The 11,576-nt window shown below is 36.5% G+C and overlaps 1 pseudogene; it reads right to left on the bottom strand.

Moving 5' to 3' along the window:
- Positions 1-1,105: 1,105 nt before the first annotated feature.
- On the bottom strand, positions 1,106-1,687 carry LOC102819808 (annotated as a pseudogene).
- Between the last annotated feature and the right edge of the window lie 9,889 nt (positions 1,688-11,576).

Here is an 11,576-nt window from a genome sequence, read left to right as displayed (position 1 = left end):
CCACTAGCTGCTTCTCACAAGAAAGATGACGATTTGCTCCCCCAAAAAGTTTTAACAGTACTTACAAACATGACCTTTTTTGAAAATAAATTCCTTGAAGGTATTATCAGTTACTATGAGTTCATGTTTTTGTAGAGCACATCCTAATCTAAGTGGCATCCTTATAAAAGAGAAGAGACAGAGAGTTAGGAAGTGGATACACATGGACAGAGAAAAACTGCCATGTGAAGTTGCATCTATAATACAAGGAAGAAAAGCTGGGTGAGACAAGAAAGGATCTTCCTTTGAGACTTTGAAGGGAGCATAGCACTACTAGAAGTTGTTTTGAACATCTAGTCTCCACAACAAGGAGACAATCAATTTTGGTTCCGATAAACTGTTCAGTTTTCAATCTAATACCAAAATTTGATATGTATCTTTTCTTCTGTGTTGGATAAAATTTCATTAATGGATCACTGTGCAGTTTTGCTTGGCACACAATCACTAAATTTTAAATAAAAATCTTTAAGGAATGTGAAGGAATTGCTTCCTTTACATTTTTTTCTTAAATTCCAATCTTGCATTAAGTAATCCAGGGCCAGTATGAGTTTCTTTTATTCATTTCCCTCTTGTTTTCTTTTCTGTTGTTGGTTTTCCCTTATGTTGTTCAACCTGGGGGCTTTTAGACTCAGATATTTTGTAGTTATTAAAAATAAAAAGTGTGTCCCTTGGATGGTTCATTTCCCCTTCTATTTATTTTGGCTTTTGAAAATTGTAGCATTTTATTTATTATTTTTCTTTACAATTGCTTTTCTTTCTGAAAAAAAAAAAAAGAATTAAATGTTGAGACTTAAAATTCAAAGCACTTATTTTATTTTTTCCTCTTCTTAACATATTGTCTTTTTTTTTTCTCCAAATTTCTGGAACATTTCTTCAAATACATCTCACTATCTTCTAAATTTTAAAATTCTGCTATTATGTTTTAATTTAAAAATACTTTGTATTCTCTGAATATTCTTACTTGTTTAGGTTCACATTGCTCTTCTTTTTTTTTTTAAGGGCTGGCAGTTGGTTTTTAATAAGAAAGCACATGGGGGATAGGTCAGAGGGACTGGAGCTGGATTATTTAGTGTTGGGTGGCGGCAGCGGTGGTGGGAAGGGCCAAGATGGCTGCACAAACTTTTGCTGTCTCCTTTGCCTTTTCCTTGGAAGTGGCCTCACCTTGAAGCTTGGCCAAGATATATTCAAAACACTTCATAGTTTTGGTTTTGGTCAAGTTGCCTTTAAACCAGGCCAGACCAAATTCCTGGACAGCTCTGGAGACCACAAACTAGAATGAGGAGACCCAGGATTTCTGGCGGATTTCAGTTGAACAGCTGTTAGCAGTTCATACAGTAAACACAGTGTTCCTCAACTACCATAAGCCAAGCATGTTTGATGTCCCAGGTGAAGGTTGTTATGGTCTGATTTTCTGGGTCCACAATAGAATATTCCAGGATGTACACTGAGGGAGCAACATTGGTAACAAACAGTTGCTTGGCCCAGCGGACATCCTGCTGGTCTTGGTCAGGAGTTGACAGGACTGCAACTTCTGGTCAGGGCTCACCTCCCGATGTACTATATTATCCATCAAGACATGTTTGCTGTAGGAGTTCAGGTACCATTGCCAGAAGTGGAGAATACTTGGTCCTGGGAAATACTTCACCATCGTTCTAGAGCATCAGGGGTGTGGACCCAGGGACTCGCAGAGGCCAGACCAGGGCTCTGTGCACACCTGTCAGGCTGGCAAGCTCAGCGGCCCCCACACCGTGCCCAAACAGCCACCCTGCTCTTCTCTTTCTCTGTGGATATTACAATCTGTGAGTTTTCCTCTTCTGTCCATTTTGTTTTCTTAAAATTATATATATTTTTCTATTTATTGTCTTTGAATTTTGACCATTGACTTTAAATTTAAGGTTTTATTCAGATGTCTGTCAAATTTAGGTATTTATTCATATTTGTGGCACTGTAGGTTAAGCACTTAGCTGCAAGGTCGGTTTGAACCACAAGGTTAGTGTTGAGTTTGAACCATCAACCTTGTGGTTCAAACTGACCTTGCTCTGAAAGGCACATATGCCAATGGACTTAACTTTTAGTGTTCTTCACTATAGGTTAATGGAGCATTTTCTGGGAGAAAGTCCTAATTTCATATTAGAAACCTCAAAAAATCCTGCCAGAGAGCAAGAATGTAATGTTCCTGATTTCAATCACCTGGAAACCAAGAGCGATCGGGGTTGAATATCCCACTATTCAAGGCTTAGATTTTTCAGTTAACCTCATTAATTGGAGATTTTATTCCTAACTTTCCTTGTATCTGATGTCCTTAAGACGTAAGCAACTGTAGTTCACTTTCTTGAGCATGTAATCTTTCATCTCATACATATGTTAGAATGAGCAAGAAATTCTGGTTCTTTCTAACTACATGTTTTGAAGATTCTTAATTAGTCTCTATTTTATCATCTCTCCTCACTTCTGCCTTCTGAGGTATTAGAACATACAATTTTTAAACCTTGCAGGGTTTGCAGTTCAGTGTGACCTGTTTTTTTTATTTTATTTTATTGATTGTGTTTAGTATTATCTTACTTGTTAGTTAATTAATTAATAACTCTTGATTTAGTTATCACTCCTCCATTAGCGTTCCAACATTTAGCCAATATCTCTCATCAGTTATTATCACCTTGCTCACTATTTTTACCCTTAATGTGATGTTTGGGAGGGAGTTTAGTGTGTGCTGGGAGGCAGAGTGCAGCGATAAACGTGTCTTCTCGAATGAAGGCACTTACCTAGGTAAGCCCAACTATTGTAGAATTAAGAAAGCTGCAAAAAATTAAACAAGGGAATCTTAGCAGACGTTAAGACATTTGGTAACAGAAAGGTAGTAACCATAGTAGAGAAAATCTGAGACGTAGGGACACAGACTCTGAATGTAATCTAATTCACATATAAAGAATTACAATAAAAGGTATTTAAAATGAAATATCTGACTGCAAATAACCAAGGGCTACATCCTCTAAGTAAACACACAGCAATCCAGCATCAATGTAGATTAATAAAAGCTATACTGGAGTCCTGCTATGGTGTTGTGTGATAAACCACTGGACCACAAGGTTGGTAGTCCAAACTCACCAGCCTCTTCTTGGAAACCCTATACAGGTTCGCTATGAGTCAAAACAGACTCTGTGGCACTAAATAACAACAACAACAATACTCAAGTTTAGTTGATGAACAGGAATCTTCATCTTAATAATGGTAAACTGAAGAAGAAGATTAAAACAGAATTATTGGAAGACTGATTTGACTTTGTCATGGGAAATATGACATAGAGTTGCATATATATTTATCAATTGACAAGACTGGGTCAAAAAGAGGTTTTTGGTGACTGTGAATATTAGACAAGCAGAGAGGGATGGTACATCATTTATCAGAAGTAGTTAATGTTACAAGACACTGAAATTATACTAAGCTTTCAATGTTGGCTTCCTAAATAGATTTAGTCTTAACTTTTGTTAGAATATTTTCTCTCTTGGCTTGTCTCCAATTGATGAATCATATTATTGTTTATTCCAGACAAACAAATGTTCTGTGTCTGTGGAAAGTCACAATCTATTTCTACAGCAGCAATCAGCTACATATGCCTTCAAATCATTAAAATGAAGCTTACTTAATGCAGTCTAAACTGTAATTCTAATATTCTCATTTTTCTAAAATGAGGATTTACATTACAGAATACATACCATTTACTTTGCTACCATCTGCAGTATCTCATTTCGGGGGAAAAAAAATGAAAGCGTCATTAAAATTGGTTAAAATACCTTATGGAAGTGAGTCAGTTGTGTATTAGACAAGTACATGTATGAAAACTGTCAAAATCACAGTTACAATTATTTGTGAAGTTTTTGATTGTTGGATTACAAATAAACCTATGAAATTGCACAAGGTGTTCTAAGAATTCATGGTCTTCCATTAATCTGAAGAATGTCCAAGTCTAAGTATTGACTGATAATTTGTCTTCCTTTTTTGGAAACTCTCAGGATTCTGGCACAATAAGGAAAGATGGTCAATGTCACAAAATTTGAGGCTTAGAGTAAACATGAAATGAAAATGTAACCCTTTCTGTCAATTTTTGTGCTAGAAAATAAATATATAGCTCTTCTATATGCAGGGTCGCTATGGGTCGGAATCGACTTGAAGGCATTTAACAACAACAACATATATACAAAAGAGCTCTGGTATGGCACTGTGGGTTAAGGCGCTGGAGTGCAAAGTCATTTAAACCACAAGGTCAGCAGTTCATGCTCACTACCCTCTCCTCAGAAACCCTATACGGGGTATCCATGGGTCAGAACTGACTCGATGGCACTCAACAACAACAACACATATGCAAAAGGAGTCCTGGTATGGTACTGTGGGTTAATGCACTGGGCTGCAAGATTGGTTTCAACCACAAGGTTGACAGTTCAAGCTCACCAGCCAAACTCTATACAGGGTGGTGATGAGTTGGAAATGACTTGACAGCACTTGACAACAACACTAAATGCAAAATGCTAAGACATAGTTTGCTTTTTCATATATTGTAAATGTTCATGAATTATACCTATTATACAGGTTCACTGTAAGTTGGAACTGATTAGACAGCACTTAACAACAGTTATAGCTTTAAGGAACATAAATATGCACTGAAAACCTAGTCATTCAATTAAAGTTAGAAAATTATTGTTTAATTAAGATTTATTAAATTCTGGTAATATTGTGGTGCTGCAAGATAATGTGCTAGACTGCAAAGTCAGTTTGAACTTCAAGGTTGGCAGTTCAAACCCACCAGCTGCTCCTCAGAAATCCTATGTAGGATACCTATAGATGAGAATCAACTCAATAGATATTTCAAAAAGAGTTGCAGTAGTACATCAAAAAGGAACTCCCAGAAATTCAAACAGATTTAGAAAAGGACATGGAGCAAGTGATATCATTGCTAACATCAGATGAATCTTGTCTGAAAGCAGAGATGGCCATATCTATTCAATCTGTATGCTAAGCAATTAGTACAAGAAGTTGGATTATATGAAGCAGAATGTAGCATCAGGATTGGAGAAATTATTTTCAACAACCAGCAATATCTAGATTATACAATCTTGTTTACTGGAAATGAAGAGACCGTCAAGTATTTAATGATGAATAGCAAAGACTACAATTTTCAGTATGGATCACACCTCAATAAAAATAAAACAAAAATCTTCACAACTGAACACCAAATAATAACATGACAAATGGAGATTGAAGTCAAAGATTTCATTTTATTTGGATCCACAATCAAGAAGTGTTGTTAAGTACTGTCAAGACAATTTTGCCTCATAGTGACTCTTTATAGGGTTTCCGAAGAGTGGCTGGTGTGTTTGAACTGCCTACCTTGAGCTTATCCTACAGAGTCATACCAGGACTCCAACTACAAGACCGACATGTATCAATTTGTGTGATGGGAAAGGCAATCTACAATACTACAATATACAATAAAGTCAACACAAAATAATTAAGGAAAAGAAAAACACTGAGAGGAGAAAAAGAGTTAAAGGCAACAAAGATAAATACTATTATGTGCACAATGCTACACCTAACAGTAATGATAATACAAAAGTCATAGACAAACAAGCTGAACAGTTATGGGAAATTGAATAGTAATACACTCACAAATATATGTAGGTTAGACAGAAGACATTTCTACATATGTATTTACATATGTTGCAAAAGTATCTATGAATATAATAAATCATAAAGGGGCAAAGTTATGAAAATGTCTTAGTCATAGCCAAATACCACGAGAGAATGAGAATCTGGGTCCAGGGTCTCAAGGGACATTGAGGTCAATTGGCACAACATAGTCCACAAAGACATATTGTACATTCTACTTCAAGTATTGACTAGGGTTTTAAAAGCTTGTGAACAGCTACCTAAAGTGCCACTATTGACTTTTCCCCATCTGGACCAATGGAGAGGGAGGGAAATCAAAGATATATGGAAACAATTAGTTGGAAAGACTAGTGGATCATACAAACCTCAGCCTGCACAACACTGAGACTGAAAAAACTAGATGATTCTTGGCTATCACTGTTCTGAAAGGGATCACAATAGGAGTTCATAGGTATAGTGGGAGAAAGATATGCAACAAAACTCACAATCATTTAAAAATGTTCCAGGCATCTAGTTTAATAAAGACAGGTGGAACCCCCAAGACTTTGTCACCCTTCACAATTTTATAACTCTTCAAACCTGGAACTAATCTCACCCCATGGTTTTAACATTCAGCTAAACAACAGACAGGTCTACAAGGTGGATAATATCATTGGGAAAGTACAAGTTCCTTAGAATAATTTACCATTTCAGAATAAAGGATCACATTTGCCCTAGGAAAGAGTTCAAAAAGCAGGAAGGCATAGTAAAAATAGATGAGTAGAAATGGGAAATTAGTGCATATACAGAATGAGTACTGTTAGATCATAGTGTGTGGTGATTGTAATCAGTGGCATAAACCAAAATATGTCTGAACTATTAAAAGGAAAATGATATGTTCTGTAAGCCTCCACCCAAATCACAATTAAAAGTTTTAAGTTTTGTTTTTTCAAAATAGTGTTAAGAACCCAAGATGTCAGTTTGAGTGCTAAACTGCACCTGACTCAAGACATGGTATTTTCAATTGCTTCATATACATGCAAATGCTGGACAGTGAATAAAGAAGTCTGAAGAATAATTGTAGCCTATGAATTATGGTGCTGAGGAGGAATATTAACTATATTATGGACCACCAGAAGAATACCAAATTTGTCTTGGAAGAAATACAGCCAAAATGCTCCTTAGAAATGAAAGTTTGTCTCACAGAATTTGCACGTGCTCTAAGGATGGTCCAACCCCCTTAGAAAGATATCAGATTAGGCACAGTAGAGAGTCAGCAAAAAGAAGACCCTCACAAAGGTGGACTGACACAGTGGTGACAGCCGTGTGACTAAACATGGCAATGACTGCGAGGATAGCACAGGACCAGGCAGTGTTCTGTTGTTTTGTACCTAGGGTCAGTATGAAACTGTGATAACTCCATGGTACCTAACAACAAAATTAATAATAATAGGTGTATTTCATGTAAATGGAATCTAATTCTGACAGTTAATGATTTTCAAGTTCATGCATGTTGTAGCATGTTTCAGCCTCCTGTTACTTCCATTTCTGATTGTTGTTATTAAGTGCTATTGAGTTGGTTCTGACCCATTTTGATCCTATATAGGGTTTCTGAGGAGCAGCTGGTGACCTTGAACCCCTGACTTCTTTCTGGGTAGAATCCCTTTATATGGAGTCCTGGTGTGGTGCTGCAGGATAAAGCATTATACCAGCCACTTCTCACAAACCCTATATAGGGTCTCTATGAGTCCAAATCAATGCAATTAGCAACAACAGTAACAATCCCTTTATATGGAAATGTAAGTCCTGGTGAGGTGCTGTAGTATAAGCATTAGACTACAAGGTTGGTTTGAACCACAAGGTTAGTTGTTCGAACTCACCAGGCACTCCTGGGAAATCCTATACAGGGTTGTTATGAGTCAGAAGTGATTTGAGGGAACTTACCGACTCAACGGCACTTAACAACAAACAACAACCAACAACAACAAATATGATAATTTATTCACAAGATGGTGGACATTTGTATTTTTTCCAGGTTTTGACTTTTATGAAATGTGTTATGTCATGGATTTCTACAACTCTATTAAATTTCTTTTAATTTTTTTCTATCTCTGATGTTTCAATTGAATTATTTATATTGGTCTATCTGGTGTGGCACTGTGGGCTAATGAGACAGACTGCAAAGTCATTTGAACTGCAAGGTTGGTGGTTCAAGCTCACCAGCTGCTCTTTGGAAACCCTATAAAGGGTTGCTATGGGTTACAATCGACTAGATGGCACCTAACAACAATAATCTTATCATTATGTAGTCCTGGTGTGATATTGCACAATAATCACTGGATTGCTAACTGCAATCTTGCTGGCTCAACTCCCCGAGCTGATCCTTAGAAACCCTATACAAGGTTGCTATGAGTTGACACTGATTTAATGACACTTAACAACAACAACAATTTTATCCTAAAGAGTAGACATATTTTTTGTGCCTTCTCAGAACAGGGTTTTTTCTATATTCTCAGGTTTTTTTTTAATTGAACTTTTCAACTGTGGAATTTTCCATTTGTTGATTTTAAATTTTGTCTTATTCTTACTAAAATTCATTATTCTTAAGTCATTATTATTATACCTTGGAGTCCTGGTGTGACATTGCAGGAATTTGCACTAGATCACAAAGTCAGTTTCAGCTGCAAGGTCGGTGGTTCAAACTCACCAGTCACACCTCAGAAACACTATACATGGTTGCTATTTGTCAGAACCAACTTGACTGCACTTAACGACAACAACAACCAATGACTATACCTCATTTTAATCCTTTAAATGTGCCTACCTGTAGTTCTTTGAACATATTTATAATAGATGTTTTTTCATCTTTGTCAAATTCAACATCTGGACTCCCACAGAGACAGTTTCTATAAACTGTTTTGCATTTCTGTGCATGAGTCATACTCCCTTTTTGTTTCACATCTTTAAACATTGTTAAAAATAGGACATTTTAGATACAATTTTATACTGACATTGAATTCTGTTTTTTTTTTTTTTTCCTCTATGTGAATTTTTTTCTTTGTTTGTCTGTTTCATTTTCTCTTCTTTCTATGTAATTTGCATATCTGGACTAATGTGGTGTTAACTGTTAATACATTTCTCCTTTGGCATATGAATGCATATACCTCTGCTTAATTTACTTTTTTAAAAATTCTTGTTTCTATTCTTAAGCCTGTCTTCCCATGAATTGACTCTGTGCTGCACAGTTAGTGAGCGCCCATCTGTTGGACAAAAATTGTGTAAAACACTGAGCAAGTAAGGGTTCCTCCTTTTACTAATGTATGTTTTGTGAATTCAGGAGTACACTCAAAGTACAGGAATTTTCAGTTCTTTTCCAACTTTACTTTCTTGTACATATAGTGCTTATTTATGTGTAGTATCTAGTGAGCAAAGGATATGTAGATTGTCTGGATTTTCTTCAGTCTTACCTGCATATGCACACAGAGTACGGTCAGGAATGTGGGACAATTTTATCAATGCCCTGTACATCTATCTTATCTTTAGTTTTGTTGTTGTTGTTGTTAAGTGCTGTCAAGTTGGTTCTTTAGTTTTAGTATCTGCTAAATTTATGACTATGGCTAGTCCACAAATCTACTTTCTGTTCTAACAGGGATCACAACCACATGCCAGTAGAACTACTATTGTTGTTGTTGTAAAGTGCCAGTCAGTTCCAGCTCCTAGCGACCAGGTATAAGGTTTCCAAGGAGTAGCTAGTAAGCTTGAACCGCCGACCTTGCTGTTTAAAATGACTTTGTGGTCCAGCACATTAACCCTAGACTCTAGAACTACTATACTCCCTCCATTTACTTGCCACTGAGATCACTAATTTTACTGGCAAAGTTGTTTAGCATGGGTTTTTCCCTTTCAATCCAACTCAAGTGAGAATAGCTGCAAAACTCACACTAGTAGAATCACTTCATGCTAACTGAGATGAGGGGATGAGAACAGCAGTCAAAAGGAATGTTATGGATTCTCACTAAACGGATCCAATATTCAGTAGTTTTCCCTTAATAAACAGGTCTTAATTTGTTGCTCCTGTCAGTTTGTCATACAGGAGTGACTAGTGTGTTGCTGTGATGCTTAAAGCTGTGCCACTGGCATTTTAAACACCAGGAAGACCACACATGGTGGACAGTTTACAGCCGAAGTTCCAGATTAGCCAAAGTAAGAAAGCAGAGAGGTAAACAACTGAAAATCTTATGAAACAGCAGACCATTGTAAGCTATGGTCCTGGGAGCAGAAAACATTGTGAATAACAGCAAAACATTGTCAGATATAGTATCAGAAGATGAACCTCGCACTGTTTGGTAGGTACTCAAATGACTGAGGAAGAGCTGCCTCCTCAAAGTAGACTTAACCATAACGATATGAATGGAGAAAAGCTTCTAGGACCTTCATTATTGATCAGGCACAACTCAAAATGAGAAGAAACAGCGGCAAACATCCATTAATAATCAGAACACGGATGTATGAAGTATGAATCTAGGAAAACTGGAAGTTGTCAAAATAAAATGGAATGCATAAAAACCAAGATACTAGGCATTAGTGAATGGAAATGGACTGGTGTTGGCCATTTTGAATCTGATAATCATATATGATTTATTATATTAAGACAAATAAAACAGAGATGGTACCAGATTCATCAACAAAAAGAATATTTCAAGATCTTGAAATGTTGTCTGTGATAAGATAATATCCATACAAGCTCAGGCTGAAGCTGAAGAAACTTAAAGCAAGCCCACCAGAGTCAAAATATAATCTGAATATATCCCACCTGAATTTAGAGATCATCTCAAGAACATTAGATGCATTAGACACTAATGACTAAAGACCAGAGAGTGGTGGGATGACATCAAGAATGTCATACAGGAAGAAAGCAAAATATAATTTAAATGACAGGAAAGATTTAAAAGACCAAAATGGATGTCAGACGAGACTCTGAAATTCACGCTTTTGTGCAGAGAAGCTAAAATAATTGGAAGAAATGAAGAAATAAAAGAGTTTAGGAAATGGATCCATTCAGTTTTGTTTCTCTAGAATCTTACTCTCTTGGTACCACATGTCTTAGGCTGGGTTTTCTAGAGAAGCAAAATCAGTGAAACATATATATGTCTATATAGTGTATATAGAGAGAATTTATTATCAAGCAAAGAGCTTATATTTGAAGAGTTGCTGGTACTCAGCAGAAAAGATAGAGTAGTGCTTCCCACTTGTCCATTATATTGGGAACAGGCCACAGTCCCAAGGAAGCATCCCTTTAATTGATTTGTTGCTCATAGCCACTCATCAGAATTGATTATGTCTGTATTAAGTTTCATTACCATGGGAATAAGCATATCCCAACTGCCAACTTTCTGGAAATCCTGAGCTAGTCAATTTGACACAAAACCCTAACCATTACAGATATATTAGATGCATTATACATTAATGACTGAAGACCAGAAGAGCTGAGGGATGACATAATAGACATCATACAGAAAGAAAGCAAAAGGTCATTAAAAAGACAGGGAAGAAAGAAAAGCCCAAAATGGATGTTAGAAGAGACTGACATTTTCTCTTGAATGTAGACAGTCTTTAGTGAATGGAAGAAATGAGGAAGTAAAAGAGCTGAACAGAAAATTTCAAAGGGCATCTCTAGAAGATGGAGTCAGTTGTTAAAGTGAAATGTGCAAAGACCTGGAGTTACAAAGACCAAAAAGGAAGAACATATTCTGTATATCTCAATCTGAAAAACTGAAGAAAAAGTTCAAGCCTTGACTTATTGAGGGTTGTTGTTGTTGTTGTTGTTAAGTGCCTTCGAGTCGGTTCCGACCCATAGCGACCCTGTACAGGGTTTCCGAGGGTGTAAATCCTTACGG

Source organism: Chrysochloris asiatica, unplaced genomic scaffold, assembly GCF_000296735.1.
Source record: "Chrysochloris asiatica unplaced genomic scaffold, ChrAsi1.0 scaffold00012, whole genome shotgun sequence".
NCBI classification, from domain to species: domain Eukaryota; kingdom Metazoa; phylum Chordata; class Mammalia; order Afrosoricida; family Chrysochloridae; genus Chrysochloris; species Chrysochloris asiatica.
The sequence above is the reverse complement of the archived record's forward strand: the minus strand, read 5'-3'. Positions and strand labels throughout refer to the sequence as shown.